Source organism: Manis javanica, chromosome 17 (assembly GCF_040802235.1).
Source record: "Manis javanica isolate MJ-LG chromosome 17, MJ_LKY, whole genome shotgun sequence".
In the NCBI taxonomy this organism is placed as follows: Eukaryota; Metazoa; Chordata; class Mammalia; order Pholidota; family Manidae; genus Manis; species Manis javanica.
The window spans coordinates 20,224,955-20,245,264 of NC_133172.1; the positions used below are offsets into that span (position 1 = coordinate 20,224,955).

The window sequence follows — 20,310 nt, forward strand, 5'->3', positions numbered from 1 at the left end:
AAAACAGAGATCAGGCAATATATGGAGATGAATGACAAGAATAATTCAACACTGCAAAATCTGTGGGACGCAGTGAAGGCCACGCTAAGAGGGAAGTATATTGCAATACAGGCCTACCTAAGGAAAGAAGAAAAATCCCATATGAGCAGTCTAAACTCACAATTAATGAAACTGGAAAAAGAAGAGCAAATGATGCTCAAAGTTGGTAGAAGGAGGGACACAATAAAGATTAGAGCAGAAATAAATAAAATCAAGAAGAATAAAACAATAGAAAGAATCAATGAAAGCAAGAGCTGGTTCGCCAAGAAAATAAAAATAGATAAGCCTCTAGCCAGACTTATTAAGAGGAAAAGAGAGTCAACACACATCAACAGAATCAGAAACGAGAAAGGAAAAATCACGACGGACCCCACAGAAATACAAAGAATTATTAGAGAATACTATGAAAAACTATTGCTAACAAGCTGGAAAACCTAGGAGAAATGGACAACTTCCTAGAAAAATACAACCTTCCCAGACTGACCCAGAAAGAAACAGAAAATCTAAACAGACCAATTACCAGCAATGAAATTGAATCGGTAATCAAAAAACTACCCAAGAACAAAACCCCCGGGCCAGATGGATTTACCTCGGAATTTTATCAAACATACAGAGAAGACATAACACCCATTCTCCTTAAAGTTTTCCAAAAAATAGAAGAGGAGGGAATACTCCCAAACTCATTCTATGAAGCCAACATCACCCTAATACCAAAACCAGGCAAAGACCCCACCAAAAAGGAAAACTACAGACCAATATCCCTGATGAACATAGATGCAAAAATACTCAACAAAATATTAGCAAACTGAATTCAAAAATCCATCAAGAGGATCATACACAATGACCGAGTGGGATTCATCCAAGGGATGCAAGGATGGTACAACATTCAAAAATCCATCAACATCATCCACCACATCAACAAAAGGAAAGACAAAAACCACATGTTCATCTCCATAGATGCTGAAAAAGCATTCAACAAAATTCAACATTCATTCATGATAAAAACTCTCAACAAAATGGGTACAGAGGGCAAGTACCTCAACATAATAAAGGCCATATATGATAAACCCACAGCCAACATCATACTGAACAGCAAGAAGCTGAAAGCTTTTCCTCTGAGATCGGGAACAAGACAGGGATGCCACTCTCCCCACTGTTATTCAACATAATACTGGAGGTCCTAGCCACGGCAATCAGACAAAACAAAGAAATACAAGGAATCCAGATTGGCAAGGAAGAAGTTAAACTGTCACTATTTGCAGATGACATGATATTGTACATAAAACACCCTAAAGAATCCACTCCAAAACTACTTGATCTAATATCTGAATTCAGCAAAGTTGCAGGATATAAAATTAATACATGGAAATACCTGGCATTCCTATACACTAATAATAAACTAGCAGAGAGAAATCAGGAAAATAATTCCATTCACAGTTGCATCAAAAAGAATAAAATACCTAGGAATAAACCTAACCAAGGAAGTGAAAGACCTATACTCTGAAAACTACAAAACACTCATAAGAGAAATTAAAGAAGATACCAATAAATGGAAACACATCCCATGCTCATGGATAGGAAGAATATTTTCAAAATGGCCAACCTGCCTAAAGCAATCTACAGATTCAACGCAATTCCTATTAAAATACAAAGAATTCTTCAACAAACTAGAGAAAATCATTCTAAAATTCATATGGAACCACAAAAGACCCCAAATATCCAAAGAAATCCTGAGAAGGAAAAATAAAGTGGGGGCAATTATGGTCCCCAACTTCAAGCTCTACTACAAAGCCACAGTAATCAAGACAATTTGGTATTGGCAGAAGAACAGACCCATAGACCAATGGTACAGACCAGAGAGCCCTGATATAAACCCAACCATATATGGTCAGTTAATATATAGTAAAGGAGCTATGGACATACAATGGGGAAAGGACAGCCTCTTCAACAACTGGTGTTGGCAAAGCTGGACAGCTACATGCAAGAGAATGAAACTGGATTATTGTTTAACCCCATACACAAAAGTCAACTGGAAATGGATCAAAGACCTGAATGTAAGTCATGAAACCATAGATCTCTTAGAAGACAACATAGGCAAAAATCTCTTGAATATAAGCATGAGCAACTTCTCCCTGAATGCATCTCCTCGAGCAAGGGAAACAAAAGCAGAAATGAACTTATGGGACTACACCAAACTAAAAACTTTCTGTACGGCAAAGCACATCATCATCAGAACAAAAAGACATCCTACAGTATGGGAGAATATATTTGTAAATAACATATCCGACAAGGGGTTAACATCCAAAATATATAAAGAACTCACACGCCTCAACACCCAAAAAGCAAATAACCTGATTAAAAAATGGGCAGAGGATATGAAGAGACAATTCTCCAAAGACACATGAAAGATGTCTCCAGACACATGAAAAGATGCTCCACATCACTAACCATAAGGGAAATGCAAATTAAAACCACAATGAGATATCAGTTCACACCAGTTAGGATGGCCAGCATTGAAAAGATTAAGAAAAACAAATGCTGGCAAGGATGCGGAGAAAGGGGAACGTTCCTACACTGCTGGTGGGAATGTAAGCTAGTTCAACCATTACGGAAAGTTATATGGAGGTTCCTCAGAAAACTAAAAATAGAAATACCATTTGACCTGGAATCCCACTCCTTGGAATTTATCCAAAGAATACAACTCAGATTCAAAAAGACATATGCACCCCTATGTTTATCACAGCACTATTTACAATAGCCAAGAAATGGAAGCAACCTAAGTGTCCATCAGTAGATGAGTAGATAAAGAAGATGTGGTACATAAACACAATGAAATACTATTCAGCCATAAGAAAGAAATAAATCCTACCATTTGCAATTACATAGATGGAGTTCAAGGATATTATGCTCAGTGAAATAAGCCAGGTGGAGAAAGACAAGTGCCAAATGATTTCCCTCATTTGTGGAGTATAACAACGAAGCAAAACTGAAGGAACAAAATAGCAGCAGACTCAAAGACTCCAAGAAGGGACTAGTGGTTACCAAAGGGGAAGGGTGTGGGAGGGCGGGTGGGGAGAGAGGGAGAAGGTGATTGAGGCGTATTATGTTTAGTACACGTGGTGTGGGGGATCATGAGGAAAACAGTGTAGCAGAGAAGGCAAACAGTAAATCTGTGGCATCTTCTACACTGATGGCAGTGACTGCATTGGGGTATGGGTGGGGACTTGATAATATGGGTAAATGTAGTAACCACATTGTTTTTTTATGTGAAAAAAAACAGAAAGTAATGCCATTAAAATGCAGACCACAAAAAAAAAAAAAAGGAAAGAAAAAGAGTGAGGCAACTCTGTGGATGTAGCTATGAAAAGACACTATTCTCGTAGCTCTCCTCCTGTGTCCCTCTGTCCATTTTTAGTTGCCTCTGAGCCACTTGTCCTCTGACAGACCTGAAGTGCTATGGTTCCTCAAGGCTCTCTGTTGTGCCCTGTCTGTTTCTATAATCAACATATTCTCCCTGGGAAGATCTCCAAACCCATCTCTCTAGCCCAAATCTTTCTCCTGTGCTCTAGACCCCAAATACTCAACTGCCAGCTTGACAGGCTCCTAAATCAAATGTGCAAAACCAACTCTCTCCAGTCTTTCTGTGTTCCCTCCCTGCCTTGGTGAGTGGCATCTCCATACCTACTTGACCCACCATCTACCTGTAAGCTAGAAACCTGGGAGCTACTCCTCACCCTCCTTTACATCCAAATAATCATTTAGTTATATCCTTCCTGCCTCCTTTCTCTCTCTCAAGTCTATCCTCTCAGTATATTCACTATAAATCCCAAATTCAGATCTTTACATCTTGCCTGAATCATAGTGATCTTATTCCTGAGTAACCTTCTAAATGCCTGGACCACTCCCCTTCGGTTGCTGTGTGACGGTTCTAGAGCCAATTTGATTGTGCCATGCTTAAAATCTGTTATGGCTAAACTATCTTCCCCTAACTCTGCCCAATACTGCCCAGTTCTGGTTTGTGCCATCTTTCCTCTCACCATCCACATGTTCAGTTCCGTTTGCCTAGAAAGCATTCCTGGCTTGCTCTCACTCCTCCTGGATATCTGAGACATCACCTCCTCTGGGAAGCCACCTTGACAAAAACTAAGCTAAGAGCCCTTCTGTTTGCTACCATAACACCCTGTTTTTAGCCCCCTCTTAGCATTATCTTTGCTCTATTGTAATATATTGTATCAGACTGCCAGTTCTGTGTTTTCCCTGCCTCCTCCAACCCTCAGGATCACCAAAATCATTCAAGATATTTGAGAGCATTAAGCACACTGCAAACATTGAACAGATACTTGTTGAATGATTACTTCATCCTCAGTATTTATCAATGATTTCATTACAGATTCATAGTTAGCCTTGCCATCTACAGAGGCAGTAGTTAAATGCTAGAAATAAGGGTCTGTTAAAAAAAATGCTACTGCCAACATGCCATGTTCACATAAGTACTTCTCAACAAAATACAGACCATTCATTAAGTGCCTACAACGTGTCAAGGATCATACCTGGAGTTTTAGATACATAATTTCATTTAATATTCATGAGAACCCAAAAATAAAAACAGCCGACATTAACTGAGTGGGTACTAAGTGCCAGGCACTGTGCTATGTACTTTACTACTTCATATGTGTTATCTTATTTAATTCTCACAATGACCCTGTGAGGTAGGTGAGACATTTAAAGAGGCTAAGTGAGTTCAACTTCTTGCCACATGGCTGAGGTAGTATCCACCAGTGGAGCTGGGTTTGGGACCTGGCAGTCTGCCTCCAGAGGCTGAGCTCTCCATCACTGCACTATTCCACCTCGTCAAATATTTATCTAGGCCAGTATCTATCACTCTTAGAAGATGCCACAGTCTTTCTCAATTGAAAGGAGGCTGAACTGGACTAATGAAAACTAAACTGATCTCTCTTTAGGACCACACCCACATCCATTTCTGATGACACCCAAATTCAGTTCTCTCATCAAGACCCCTCTTGCACAGGACTAAATTCACAAGACATCTCCTTGAGTCCTTTAAACTTTTCTTAGTCATCCTTCCATTCTGGTGCTCCTCTGCTGTATTTATTGCCCTGGTTAAAGGCACCACCAATTCTGAGCTTGCACCTCAGGTGTTATCACAGATGGTCCCGTCATGTTTCCTTAGCTTTCTATCCCACACATGCAACCCCACCAATCCTGTTCACTGGGTCTACAGCAACTGATTCCTAAATGTCAGCTATTGTTACTGTTACATCCTAAACGCCTCTCATTTTCTCCTTTTAGATATTATTACAGTTACATCCTAAATCCCTCTCATTTTCTCCATTATATCCACACAGTTCAGCTTCCAAGGAACTAGACTTCTGGAGCAAGGAAGATCAAGGCTGAGAGAGAATACTTTCTATGAGGATCAGAAGCTAGGCTGCCAGATGATCAGGCCCCAGCTCTTTTCAATGAAAGCACACAGAAGGTATATCTCAAAGTTGGATGGTAACAGCAAAATCTAAATAGTAAACTAAAAATGCATGAGAGAGGGTATTATGCTCAGTGAAATAAGCCAGGTGGAGAAAGACAAGTATCAAATGATTTCACTCATCTGTGGAGAATAAGAACATAGAAAAAACTGAAGGAACAAAACAGCAGCAGACTCACAGAACCCAAGAATGGACTAACAGTTACCAAAGGGAAAGGGACTGGGGAGGATGGGTGGGAAGGGAGGGATAAGGGTGAAAAAGGGGCATTAGGATTAGCACACATAATGTAGCGTGGGGGGTGCATGGGGAAGGCAGTATAACACAGAGAGGACAAGTAGTGATTCTTTAGTATGTTACTACGCTGATGGATAGTGACTGTAATGGGGTACGTGGTGGGGACTTGATAATGGGGGGAGTCTAGTAACCATAATGTTGCTCATGTAACTGTACATTAATGATATGTACAGTATGTACATATGTAAAAAAATATGCATGAGACTATCAGATACTGAAATAGAAACTAACAAATGGCTCTAAACCCAAGGAACCAAACAATTGCTTTTATTCCATTTCTCAAACTTGTAAGTCAGCATTCAATCCTTTAACACTGTGATTCTCCACAAGTGGAGAAGATGCTTCACACACACACATACACACACACATGCGCGTGCCCAACCCCAGGGAACATTTGGCAATGTCTGGGAACACTTTTTGGTTGCCACAACTGGGGCAGTGCTATGGGTAGAGGCCAGAAAAGCTGTTAACTACCCTATGATGCACAAGACAACCCCCCATTCACCATTCACTCAAAGCCAAAGAATCATCTGTTACTGAGAAACGCTGCTAAGCAAGTGCTCTGAGCACCTTCCATATTCAAGTCACCAAATATCCAAAAAGTTACTTCTCTCTAGGCAGACAACACAAATTTCTCCCCTAAGCTAGGCTACCCCAGGTCCATTTAAGACAGTAAAAGGTATCACAGAAAGGGAGGTGGGTAAATGCTAAAATAGGTGGTTTACAAAACAAATGCCACTGAGTTCAGAGGAAGGTGAGAGCCACAGAGGCCAAGGCCCTGGTAAAGACCTCAGAGAGCAGATGAGGCTCCTCAGTTCACTCTAAGCCTGCCAGTCAAAGCCCCCACCAAGTAATCAGAATTTGCCCTTCCAGCCTTACTTGGAACAGGTCCCTTCACCCACCCTTTGCTTCTGCCAAACTATTCACCTATGACAGCAGCTGGGCCACAGGGCCATGATGTCCCACCCCTACTGTACCACTGAAAAAAAAAAAACCCACCTGCTTCACAAAAGCTCTTCCCTTCATGCTGAGCAGCAACCCCACTCAAAGGTGAACAGGACATGTCATCATCTCAATTCAATCACAAAATATTGTTCCCATTGAGTCCTACAGGAAGGAGGTAGTGAAAAAGACAAAGGTGGAAAATACTTTAAGTGGCTCAGGCCTTAAGGCCTTGTCCTCTGCTACCTAAAATCAGTGCTCTGCAGCCAGCCAGGAGCCGCCTCATTTCCTGTAGTTGCCTGGTAAAAATAGGAAGTGGGGCAGGAAGTTCACAAAGCAGAAACAAAAGTAATCACTGCCTAGCTTCCTGAACACAAATCACTGAGCAGGGAGGGTATCATTAAACAGTAAAATGGAAAGGCAGGCATGGAAAGCCAAGCCAGAGTAGGTAGGTGACACTTCTAGGTCCACCAAGCCCAGATTATTTCTCTGCCCAGCAGACAGACCCCAAAGAAAAATATGTGCAAAACTGGACACTAGCCTAATATACATAAAGTTTCCAAGAATTAATACTAAGTATGTTAAAGAATCATGCAAAAAACCCCTGAAACATTAAAGTCCTATCAGAGTATGTCAGTGAAAAAGTTTTAAGGAGGCCAGGATTAAACCATTTTTTTTCTAGTCAAGAAATGATGACTAAAACTAAAACAAAACAATATGTTACTAAATAACTGATCAGTCGATAAAATCTGAAGCCCATGTTACCCTAAATTGAGCTATGAAAGCTCAAGTAGATAGGAAAAACCCTACTCAATAAAATCCTAATCAATGCTAGACTCTACCATAATTAAAATAAACAAGTTTCTACATCCATCCCCTAGCATGGGTCAACCCTGTGAGCGGTGCCTCAATGCTCTAGGCACCTAGGACACAGAAGTTGACAGTGCTTGCTGTCGAGGAGTTTCTGGTCTAAAGGGGGAACAAATTGCCTCCACATGGTGACACCTGCCTCTTGAAGATGCTGACACTTGTTCTGTTAGAATCTGTCACCACAAAATATGGTATGCCTCTACAAAAACAAAGCAAGTTATCATCATCAGATTTGAAGAGCTTTTGTATTTGGTAATTTACAAACTAATAATTTGATTTAAGCAGAAGAAAAAAATTTTCTAACCACAAATTCAATGGAATTGTTAGTTCAAAATAATACACCTTTTTAAAAAAATAGACCAAATGTATTTACAGTCATATAGATGAAGGATAGGTTTAATTTTGTTTAAATTGAGGGTATTGGTGGGGAGGGAAAAGAAGAAGATCAAAAGCTGGTTTATTTTTTAAACAGTCACTACATAAATAAGTGGAAAAGTAAAAGGAATGGGTGGTAATCACCATATATCAACATTTAATAATCAACATTTAATGAAAAAAAGTCCATTAGTACTTGGCCCTGTTGCAGACAGGCCTGGCATATTTTCTGGTAATAAAACAACTTACTATATTCTAAGACTCATACTTAGTCTTCTCATGAAATCAAAAGACTAACTCTCAAAACCTGCTGCCTTTATAAAACAAAGTACTAGAATTTTTAAAAGATTTTATTAGAGGAACATTCTGAGCCAAAAAAAATCTCTGTTAAACAGAAATCTTCAAAATAAGGAAGAAAGGTGGCACAGGTGGTACGAAGTTTTGCCAAGAAAAGGTTTATCTACAAACAACTACCATACGTCACCAAAAGGTAAACTAAGTTGGCTTTGAAACTTCCAAAAAAATTTGCTCAGGTAAAACCAAGATTTTATCTGTAAGCTAAAATGGTCTTGGACCATTAAAATTTTTCACATCAAATGCACTCCAACACTAAGAAAACATTCAAAACAACAAATTCTGCTAATAGAAATTCAGGTTATAAACCATTAGGAGAATAACTACTTTAAAGTAAATCATTTTTTAAAATCACAAAGAATTTATATAATTTTTTCAAATCCAAATTGTTAAAAAACTTCCACAAAAATCTACATTAAAAACCTGCAGTTTATTTTTGTTACAGTGTGAAATGGCCTTGATCTAATCAGCTCTGTTTAAGCCTAGTTTTAGCTCAGTTATCCAAAAAGTTTCCAAATTGGGAAAAGCAAGTTCAACTAGTGAAAACTAATGTATCCATTAGAAAGTTATTTAAGAAAATTATAAATTCCATAGTGCTACTCGTTCTTAACAACTTGCACTGAGGAACATACCCAAATTACCCTAGAATAGGGAAAAGCAAGCACTAATCAAAAAGCTATTATACAGATGGGTAAACCAAACTGTAATTTGGAAATTATTCTTCTTACTAGAGAGGAACTATATCCATTTTAGATAAATACACTTCAGATTTAGGATTTCTGAAAATTTAAGACACCCAGGACAAATTTTATCAGTGGATAATTATAGCAGCTTTCTCCTCCAGCTGGGAACACTGACTCCAATTTTGCACACCCAGCAAGCCTTCCCATCTCTCAAGAACTGCAAGTCAGAGTCACAGCGAGGGAGCCCATTCCTCCCCACAAGTACTCCAGTCTGTCATGTTCAGCAGGAAGGACACTCAGGGAGTACCCCCTTTGGCAGGGAAGCCCTAGAGTAGGCCTGCAGTGGCTCACCCAGACTGGCTTCTTTAAGCCATGAACCTTCTCATACTCAAGGATTGCTGAGGTCCTATACTAGGTACATGGCACTGCTCCAGGCACTGAGGCTGAACAGTGGTGAATGCAACAGACACAATTCCTGCTTTCAAGGGGCTTATAGCCTAATGGGAGAAAACGGAGAAAATGCTCATGCTCTTGCCTTGCAGGTAAGGTGCTCTAATACAAAGAGATTTCACAGGAACAGTTACTACCACACTGTAGTAGTTATGGGTATGGGTTTTGGAGTCAGACTGACCTAGATCTGAATTCCTGCTCTCAGTAATTATTACTTGAATGAATGGCACTTACTAACTCTATGACGGGAGGCAAGTTACTTGAACTCTTCTGCCTCAATTTCTCCAGTAGGGTGAGAATTAAATCCATAAAGCACAGTACCTGGCACTCCCTGAGTCTCACTCAAGAAATGGAAGCTACTGCTCTGAAAGAGGCCAGGCACTAGTCAGAGGGTGGTACATTTTATCTTCTAACGAAATTCCTCATTTTGGGCTACTATTAGTAAAAAAAAAAAACTTCCCTCCCCCCATTCGTCAAACACCACAGAGCTACAACAATTAAAAAATACATCACTTACCTTCCTGAAGCTCAGGCCCCAACTGCCAAAGTCCTAGCAACAAACTACAGGGAGTGCTGCCGGGCATCCTCCCTCACAGAAGAGGCAAGGCTCCACCCATTTTCCTGCCCACCACTCCCTCCTCTTTCAGCCCCAGACAGAAGAGCATGGACTAGGCTTAGTGGGGGATCACCTTGCAGAAGGAAGGGCAGAACAAAGTCAGTTCAGCACAAGGACATGGTGCATTCTCTCCTACCTTGAGACCCAGAGGCAGGAGCCATCCTTGTGAGCTGGTGAGAGGGACCACCTTTGCCTCTCCCTGCCTAGGTTACCACAGCCTGCAACACTCAAGTCTGGGAGCCAGCCAGCTTTCTTCTGCCTCTGTTCTCAGGCACACACATCCACATCTGGTACCTGGGAGTGGGGTGGGGGAAGACTCAGGTATTCCCAGATTCCCTGGTCATAATTACCACTTCACTAGCACCTGATCCCCAGATCATTTTTAATAGGAAAATCAGATTTTTTTCAGGTAATATCTAGTTCTAATTCTACTCAAAAGCTTTCCCATTATGATTCTTTGTAACTACCAATTTGAAAAAGCACATATCTGACAGTGGCCCAGACACAAGGAACACAATCAAAATGGTTTAAAAAAAAAAGCAATACCATCTAGGAATGAATCCTAGAAAAACTCAGAAAATGTAAAGACCTATATCAAACACTCACTGGCAGCATTGCTACAAGCATCAACCTGGAAGTAACCCACATGTCCTGCATCAAAATGGGTTCATTAAACAAATTACAGAGGAACACCTCATGGCCATTTCAAAAATCAAGCTAGAACGATCACATTTCATTAAGCCTAAAATGTCATCATTTATAAATCATATCATTATTTTATATGAGTGAAGAAAAACTCTGCCATATAACAACTGTGATCACAAGACATATGCCAGCTTCAGGCTCCCTCTCTCCTGTCTCATTCCTCTGCCTTAAGTCTATCTAGGACACACATCACCACTGGAACAAGTCTCTTTAGGCCCTTTCCCTCATCTTTTTCTAGACGTTCTTCATATTTAAGATCCACTGTTTGGATGAAACCGTTCAGGGCCCATTCAGTTCCCATAGAGCCTTTCCTGAGCTCTGCAGCCTCAGCTTTGTTGCCTTCCATTTCCAGTGAATTGTAAGCACATAGAGACAGACCCTGGACCCATCTTCACATTTAATGCAGTGCACAGTCCAGGGCCATACCACGACGACCACCACCACACCACACCTGTCAGGAACTATTCTAAGGATATCTGTTCACAAATATTAACTCATTTAAGCCTCACTGTAACCACTACCAAGAGGTAGGTAATGTTGCCTCCCCCATTTCAAACAGGGTAAACTGAGGCAAAGAGAGTTATGAGACTTAGAAGTTAGTGACTAGTAAGTGGCAGAGGCAGGGCTTGAACCCAGGCAGTTCAAATAGAGTCCTTACTCTTAACCTCTATGTTACATTCCCTCTCTAAATGATGGTAGACATTTACATTTTTTAAATTAATTTCTAATTGAAAATACAATACACTTACACAGTGCAAAAAAAATTGAAGCTGTACAAAAGAGCATGCAAGAGAAAGCTAGATCAGTCCAACAGCCTAGATTCCAGGGCTTTATCCCAAAGGCAATGACTGCTTCTTTTCTATCTTTCCAAAAATGTTTTTTGGCACTTAAAACCTATTTCATGTGCATCTCTCTCTCTTTTATACAAATGGGCACATATATACATTGTTCTGCATCTTGTCTTTTTCGCTGAATAATATTTCTCTGGGCTTGATGCATATCTGCACCTTTACTGTTTATATTCGATTTATAGTACACGTATTTTCACACTTTAATCCAAGATAGTTTCATGAAGTCAGAAGACATTGGTCGGCTTGGACTTCCATCAGTAACTAAAATGTACAGAAGACATCAAGAGTTGCCTTGTAGCAATGTACAGGCTGTATCATGAAACAGAGACTTATTAGGTGACATTCAACACATCACTTCTGTAATCTAAGCACCTACATCATAGGGTCGCTGTGAGGACTAAACAACATAATACTATATACAAAGCGCGAGGTAATACTATACGCAAAGCACTTAGTGCCAAACCTGACTAACAGTGAGTCTGAGGGAATGACAGTGTCTGATGCAGTTAGTGCCCAATAAATTAGGTATTATAATTAATTGTATTTCCAACAGCTGGGTCCATTTTCCTTTCTAATCTAATTTCCTTCTACTTGCCTATTCATACCTGCCTACCCTCTACTCTAAACCTCCTGGAGCTCACAGACCCCATGCTTGTTTACCCCTACATCTTTGTACCTGTCATGGCCCTGCCCAGAAGTCCTCTCCCCTTACTGTGGTGAACTCACTTTTCCCCACTTTTAGCATACTCAGCTCAATCCCAGCCTTCTCCAGGAAGTCTTCCCTGACAAATGCAGCTGGATTCTCTGGGTGACCAGTTTGGAAACAGCACTGTTGCCATGCCTTCCCATCTCCTGGTTCTCAGCTGTCAGTACACCTAAGAGCAAGCAGATTCAGGGGAACTGATTCAGGCTATCTAAGCTCAAAGATGACTGATGAACTAGCCAGAAGGCCAGTTACTAAGTTTATAAATACTGATGAAAACTATACTTATTGAGCATTTGCCAGGTGTCAGCCAAGGAGCAAAGAGGAAGGAGCTGCTATTATCCCCATTCTACAGACAGGGAAACAGAGATTAGCCAGCATCCCAAGATCAGGCTCTCACCCAAGCAGTCTGGGTGCAGAGCTCTCAACCACTCTCATTCTCTCCTTGGCAGGAAATCTCCATGTGAAGTTATGTTCTAATCAGACGGTACTAGGAGCACGGCAGTAAAGCAAAGGAAAAATACTCGCGCCTAGAAGTTTCAACAGGGACACACCCATCTGTCTGGGGAGCAGAGGCCCAGTGGAGGACTACACACAGCCCCTCCACTTAGGGCTCCCAGACAGTGCTACAGACACTGTACAGTGTTTTGGTACAGACACTGTACAGGAATTGGTATAAACCAATTTCTCTCTTGGACCTGCCACTCCCATTTCCACAGACACTATCCCAACCCTCTCCTTCTGAGGATACAAAATTTAAGTTTAAGTGTTCTGGCTACAAACACATTCCAATCATGCCTTCCTAGGGTTTGCAGCTGGGTCAATTTGGTTGAACTTACAAATTTTCCCTGAAATCCACCAAATACATTTACAAAATGTCTCTTGGCTGTGTCTTTTCTATAGATAGCTCTTTTATTCTGATTTTATTCTTAGATGATTATTGATTCACTTATTAAATGCTTAATTGTTCCCAGGACAGTGTGTTCTAGGCCCTGGAGAGAAAGCAGTGAATCAGACAGACAAGATCCTGAAACCAGGCAAAACTTAGTATGTGTCTCCTGCTTCTAGGCATTTATGACCTTATGGCAACTGCTTATTTGGCTTTCGTCTTCAGTCTGTGCCTTTCAGCTCTGTATTCTAATCTTCCAATACAGTAACTGGCCCATAGTGTAAGTATTCCATAAATGTGAGCTAATTTCAGGACTAAAATCACTGGGCCTCATTGTATTTATCCAGGGGGGTACTAGATTATGTCTGAAATTCCTTAGAGCAAAGGTACAAAGTTTAAATCAAGTTGTAGGGATAGAAAGCAAATAGCAACTACAGCCCGAATCAAGAAGGAAGATATGTCATCTGGTTAAGAACCTTACAGTCATGAAGCAATCGTTTGAGAAGTAATGAAGAGCTCCATCACCTGGAGAAAGTACAGCCTCAAGAACATGTCCAGGGGTCAGAGACTTGCAGCAAAGTCTGAGTTGGGATCACTGAGTGGAGGAGGGATGAGGGGGTGAGGTAGTCCTTTGTCTAGAAGTCACATACTAGACGTGTGGGAAGAAGCATGTATTGTGGGAAAGGGGTAGAGGCATGAAGCCAGGCCTTAGAAAATACTGACAGGCAGATGTGGGAAGAGAAGGAGCGAAGACAAGTAAAAAAGTCCAGCCACAAACTTAAGATGGCCACAATAGCTCCAAGTCAAGAAGGCCAACCAAGAGGAGATTCACAACAAAAAGAAAGTGTGGCTCACCATGTCAAACATTTACCGTCAAGGTCAAGGGAAATGAGTGTCAGTTACTGCATCTATCAATAGGGGGCCTCTAGAGGAGTTTCAATAAAAACATTTGAAACAACCCCTAACATATTCGGGCTCTCTGTGAACTAACACTAAGAGAAAATGGCATCCTACTTTTCCTGTAACTTCAAAATAAAGCAATTCCTTTTTCAAACCAACATTCTTTGTCTACCTGGGGAAGGTCCTCATTTTCCACTAAGGACAAAGTCATGGGAGGGAAAAGGGGAGACTGGACACTCAATCCATGTGATGCCCCAGTGTGCTAGCTCTCAGGTACTATCATTTTCCTATAGACTTGGAAGACACACTTGACATAAAGCTTCTGGTGTATCAGGCTTCAGAATTTCAACAGAATAAACATTCACTAAAATATTCAACAGAATAATGTGCAACTTATTTAAAATCTTTTAAAAAGGATGCTTAAAACATGCTGTCTTCCAAAAATCCAGAGATAATTTTAGATTGAAAAATCTAGGCTTGCCAAGGGAATCTGAGAGCTTTTCTATCTTGGTCTCCAATGCTAATCTACGTATTCATGTGCAAAAATAGAGGAAGATTAGAATCTCAAATGCCAGACTGAAAAGTTGCCACAACAAACCTGAACTCTTCATATGGAGTTTATCTTGTCAGCCAGAAAGTAAATGAAACAGCAATAAACTAAACTTTTTACTTAAAAGATAAAAAGAGAAATTCCAAACATGAAATATTTCCTGGACTTGTAAAGGAAATTAAAAAAAGAAAGATACCGTGAATGGAATTAAAGAACACCATACACAAAATCTAAGTATCAAATCTGTAACTAGTCCTTTACAAACACATATTTAGGAGTTTAGGTCTAAAATATGATAAAATGGCAGTTACAGCTTATTCAATAAAATTGGAAGAACTATTTGGAAAATATTTCATATCTTATACCAAAACCAAATATTAAGTAAATAGCTAGAAGATAAAAAAACAAAAAATGAGAATCAATGGAATTTTTTATATACCACTGTAATGGAGAATTTTTCAAACACATCAACAAAGAAAACAAGTACTATATATTTTTTAAATGAGTGTTACCTTTGACCTCTTGTAAATTGAGGTCCTAAAACAGGCAAATCCTTATGGCAGAATTAGCTTGTGATGAATTGGAAACAATCTACATTGTTCATCAGTACGGCTTAGTGAAACGAAGGTATACACTGGTATACTATAAAATCCATAAAAATGATAATATGTTTCTGTATTTATTGATACCACGAAAATATTAGCATTGACTGTTATTGAGCAGTAGGTTGGTAGACGACTATTTTAAAAAGTATTGTCACAGTACTTTTTGTGTTGTCTTCAGTGTGAGGAGAACGAATTGCTTTTATAATGGAGGTGAACGGTGGGAACAAGCTATTTCCAAATTGGGGCCTCCCCAAGCTATTTATCTGGCAAATTTTGTAAGGAGTATAAACAAAATAATCGTGCCAACCAGAGAGACACACCTCTGACCCTGCGCTTGCCCCACGGGCGTGGGTCCTTCATTCTCAAACCCGGCCTCCTGGGGTCCTCGCGAAACCTCCCCCGGGCCGACAGCGCCAGCGGGCTCAGCAGGGCCGGAAAGCCGCGTTCCACCGCAGGGAAGGTGCACGCAGCCAGCAAGGCAGCCGCGGGGCGGCGTGAGGGCCGCGTCCCCAACCAGTCCCGGCGGACCCCGGCAGCCACAGGCCGCCGTCCCTCCGCGAATTGCTCCGCGGGCTTCCGGGAGCGGGTCGCGGCGCCAGCGCAACCTCCCGGCCCTGACGGCCAGAGAGAGTGCTCCCATCCCTCCGTCGCGCGACTGCGGGGTCCCCGCCGCGTCCCCGCTCCCAGGCACGAGCCAGGAAGCCCCTCCGGGCTTCCGTCCGCCCGGCCAGCGCCCCCAGAGCCCGGCGTCCTCCACAGCGGACGGGCAAGGGGCGGGAACCCCTGGCCCCGAGGGGGGCAGCGCCCCGCGAGCTCTTCCAGTCGCCAGTCCCGGCCGCGACCCACCACCCACCTGCCGCCCCCCAAGCCCGCCCGCCTGCCTGCCTGCCTGCGTCAGGCAGCGCCCACTCGTGTCCGCTCCTCACCTGCGACGCGCCCCGGCCCCCAGCGCACCGCCCGGACCGGCTGTGTACACCGGAAATGACGTCTCCGGGCCGGCCCCGCCCCCGCCCCAGGCGGACGCCGGGGCGGCCGCGGACAGAGCGATTTGGAGACGACCCCTGCTGCGCGAGCCTGGCGGGGGCGGTGCATTGGACCTCCTTTCTTAGGGAGTGAGGATCTCCGTGTGGGACAGCTAGGGCGGGATTGAAGACTGGGGGCCAGAACCTGGAGGGCCACCCCGATTGTTCACTGGCCTCCGGGAGGGAGGGGTCCGCTGCGTCCTCACGGATTATTGAAATTGATTTCTAAAATATTGAGTTTACTAGATGCCGCACCCTGACAGACACTAGAAACCAGATAATACCCTCACCCTCATAGTTTTATTCTCTAGTGGTGGAAACAGTAAAATTGTCATAAATACGCGTGATGATATAGTGCCAATTGTGACAAGTGGTAGGATGGGAAAGTGGAAGAAGGAGGAAGTTCCTTGACCTAGTGAGGGAGAGTGATCAGGGAATTCTTCGCACGAGCTGAGGTCCTAAAGGGGAAAATTAAAAAACAACAGCAAAAACCTGGAGCAGCAGGGAAGAAAGGCAGAAAAAATCGTATGTTTTCAATAGCTTTGTGTTCAAGAAACTAGGTGGTAAGGAGGTCTTGCCTGAGACCATTGGAACACTAATAAGTTTTAAGCATGGGGTGATTTTACCATACACATGGGTTTAAAGGATTAATTACTTGGGCTGCATTGTGGAGAAGGTCTAGAGAGACAAGGCAAAAGTGGATGTAGATTTATATGCTCATGCTCATAGCAGCGTTATTCATAATAGTCAAGGTGAAAGCAATCCACTGTACATGGATGAATGAATGGATAAACAAAATACGGTATATGCATACAACAGAATATTATTCAGCCTTAAAAAGGGAGGGAATTCTAATCCATGCTATAAATGGACAAACTGTGAGGACATTCTGCTAAGTGAAATAAGCCCGTTGCAAAAGAACAGATATTCATATGGGATACCTAGAATAGTCAAGTTCATAGAGACAGAAAGTGGAGTGGTAGTTGCCAGAGACTGAAGTGAAGGAAGCATAGGTAGTTTGTATTTAATAGGTACAGAGTTTCAGTTTGGAAAGATGAAGTTCCGGAGATGGATGGGATGACGGCTACACAAAAGCATGAATGTACTTAATGCCACAAAACTATACATGTAAAAATGTTTTAAAATGGTAAATTTTATGTATATTTTATCACTATAAATAAATAGATTTAGAGATCAGTTAGGAAGCTATTTTGATTGTCCAAGCAAAAGGTGATTCTGATTTAGATCTGGACCTCCAGTTTTCTTCGTTCTTGAACATTTATCAGAAAAAAATTTGTCACCTAAATTTTATTTATATTATGTATGTGCATTACACTACTAACATACTATTTACATTATGAAACATACGTAAAGAGAGTTGTAAAAGTTTTAAAACCCCTAGTATATATAGAAGTTCTAATAATTACTGCCTGTACCCTAACAGATTGCCTTCTTATACTGGTGGGTATGGGAACCTGGCTTTGAAGGCCAGGCACAGACTATGGTGGTGGCAATGGGGAATAAAGCTGATGCAAGTCAGTGATGAAATAGATACAGAGGGTCAGGAAGAGGGATCTAAATCTCTCCTGAAACTCTGGGAAGAGTCATTGTAGTGGTAACAGTCACAATGCTGGGAAGCTCCTGAGGAAGACCACATTTGCAAGGGTGGAAGATAGAAAGGTGGCCATGAGTTCCATGGGAAACATATCATCAAGGAGGAAGCACCACCAGGCAGTTGGGGATGAGGGTCTGGAGCCCAAGAGTGCTGGAGATGTCACGAGCTTGGGTGGTCGTTGAAGCTGTAAGTGGGAGTTGGAAGTGGGTGTGGATTGAAAGGAGGCTTTTTTGGTGATTGTGTTTTGCAGGTGGAAAAGACTTAAACATGTTTCAAGATTAGAGAGGAAGATTCAGTGATAGAAAGACTCTGAATCTATAGGAGTGAGATGATGTGGTTCATATGTGAGGCTCTGAAAAGGCTTGAGGGGTCTGAAATGCTTGGCAGTGGGTTTACCTCTGGCAGCACCAAAGAGTGAGGATAGCTTGGGAATGGAGGTGTAAGGGGAGTGGAAAGTGGAAAAAGCTCTGAAAGCAGAAAGGTGAGTTGACAGGAGAAATGTGGCAGAACTTCCAAACTGTACTAAGGATCTATTTCAGGTTGATTACCATTAATTCAGAGTACAACCCTCTTTCTTATTAAGTGACTTGCCCCAGCAGCTTTCAGGTAAAAGTGCAGAAGGTGGAGTAAGGATTCACCACCTGGGGGTTGAATAACAGAGGGGCGAGAGTGTTACTAACTCTTGTGGAACCTAAGTTACGGGAGGAGGGATGTGAGGTGGAAGAGGACATCCAGGTTGGAAGAAGTGTCCCTGGGTGCTGCTGTTATCTTACCTATGTAGGCTGGAAAAGGAACCAGGCTGATGGTGGATGGCTTCTGCGTAGGCCAACTGTGGCTTCAATCAGTCTCAGGACAAGCTGCAATCTTGGGACAAGCCCATCTCTTACTCTTAGGTCCTCCTAGCTCCTTCTACAGTCCCCAGAAGCCTACAGTGGCCATGCCTGGAGGCACCTGGTAAACACCAGGTGAGACAGAGGCCCCCATCCCATGTGGCAGGCTCTGACCCACATGCCCAACCATGGCTACTCACTTCCCTGCAAACCTCATGGTCCCAGGGTCATGTGCTGGAAACCACTCCTGCCTAGCATCGTCTAGGCCCATTTTATAGACTTCAATCCAGAAACCCATTCAGCCATTTGTGCAGTTCCTATTTGAGCTCAGGGTGTACACCACCATCTTTGGGGCCCCTTTGCTGGCCTCTGTGGTCCTCTGTGTACCAGGCTGTCTTGGGCCTCTCAGCCTGACCTGAGGACATCTTGTACCGTGGACACATCAAGTCCACTTTGTGAGTACAGCAACAACTATTTGTTTGCATTCATCCGACACACATGCATAAAAAGAGGGAAAAGGAAACACCCATGTACCCACTACAGAGGTTTCAGACATTTGTCACTTCATGTGTCACAATTCCAAGCTCCCTTTCACCAGAGTGCTGAGGAAAGAGGATGGAGCCTAGAGGGTTCAGAGATGAGGTCCATGTCTGCAGGGAAAAAGCTGTGATCCTCAGCTCTGCCAACAGGTCTATGGTTAGAGCCTCAGCGTGCACACAGGGGTGGGATAGCACCCAAAAGACCACCAGACCAGCACATCATAAGGCCACAGAGGAGGCCAAGAGGGTGTAGGCCAGGGAACAGGGACTCTCCCTGAATCCACCAGCTCTCTGTGTATCTGTTAAAAGCAGAGTTGGTGCCAGATCCTCCGAGGAGAGCCTCAGACGTTGTTGCCCACAAGATGTGAGCAGAATGAGGTTTCAGGAGCTCCTCAGTGACTGAAAATCCTTGCATTAGTGAGATGGGCTAGAGATACACCTTGACCTTGGCATGAGATGCCTCCTCTTGCTGAGAAAAGAAAGAAAGAAAGAAAGAAAGAAAGAAAAAAAAAAAAAGAAAGAAAGGAAGGAAGGAAGGAAGGAAGGAAGGAAGGAAGGAAGGAAGGAAGGAAGGAAGGAAGGAAGGAAGGAAGGAAGGAAGGAAGGAAGGAAGGAAGGAAGGAAGGAAGGAAGGAAGGAAGGAAGGAAGGAAGGAAGGAAGGAAGGAAGGAAGGAAGGAAGGAAGGAAGGAAGGAAGGAAGGAAGGAAGGAAGGAAAGAAAGAAAGAAAGAAAGAAAGAAAGAAAGAAAGAAAGAAAGAAAGAAAGAAAGAAAGAAAGAAATTTGCTATAGTTAGCTTTTAGGAAGGCTTCAGATTCCTACTGTCAGAAAGACTGCAGAATACAATCATCCCACATGGAGGGCTCAAGAGAATTAAAGAACTGATCTTCTTAAGCAGCCAGTTATTACTGTTGGCTTTTACACTCTTCATGGCAGTAACAGCCAGGGCTTCCAGGCTGGGCTTTTACATGTTAGTTT

At 42.3% G+C, this 20,310-nt stretch overlaps 1 protein-coding gene across 7 annotated transcripts in view; it reads right to left on the reverse strand.

The window, feature by feature from the left end:
* The window catches only part of GARRE1 (granule associated Rac and RHOG effector 1), a 77,601-nt gene extending 61,195 nt beyond the window's left edge, over window positions 1-16,406 (reverse strand). For 4 of the 7 annotated variants that reach the window (XM_037021584.2, XM_037021586.2, XM_073225820.1 and 1 more), the window contains exon 1: window positions 16,254-16,406. The gene's annotated coding sequence lies outside the window, so the exon portion shown is untranslated. The other 3 variants (XM_037021579.2, XM_073225821.1, XM_037021581.2) reach the window with 3 other exon arrangements.
* Between the last annotated feature and the right edge of the window lie 3,904 nt (window positions 16,407-20,310).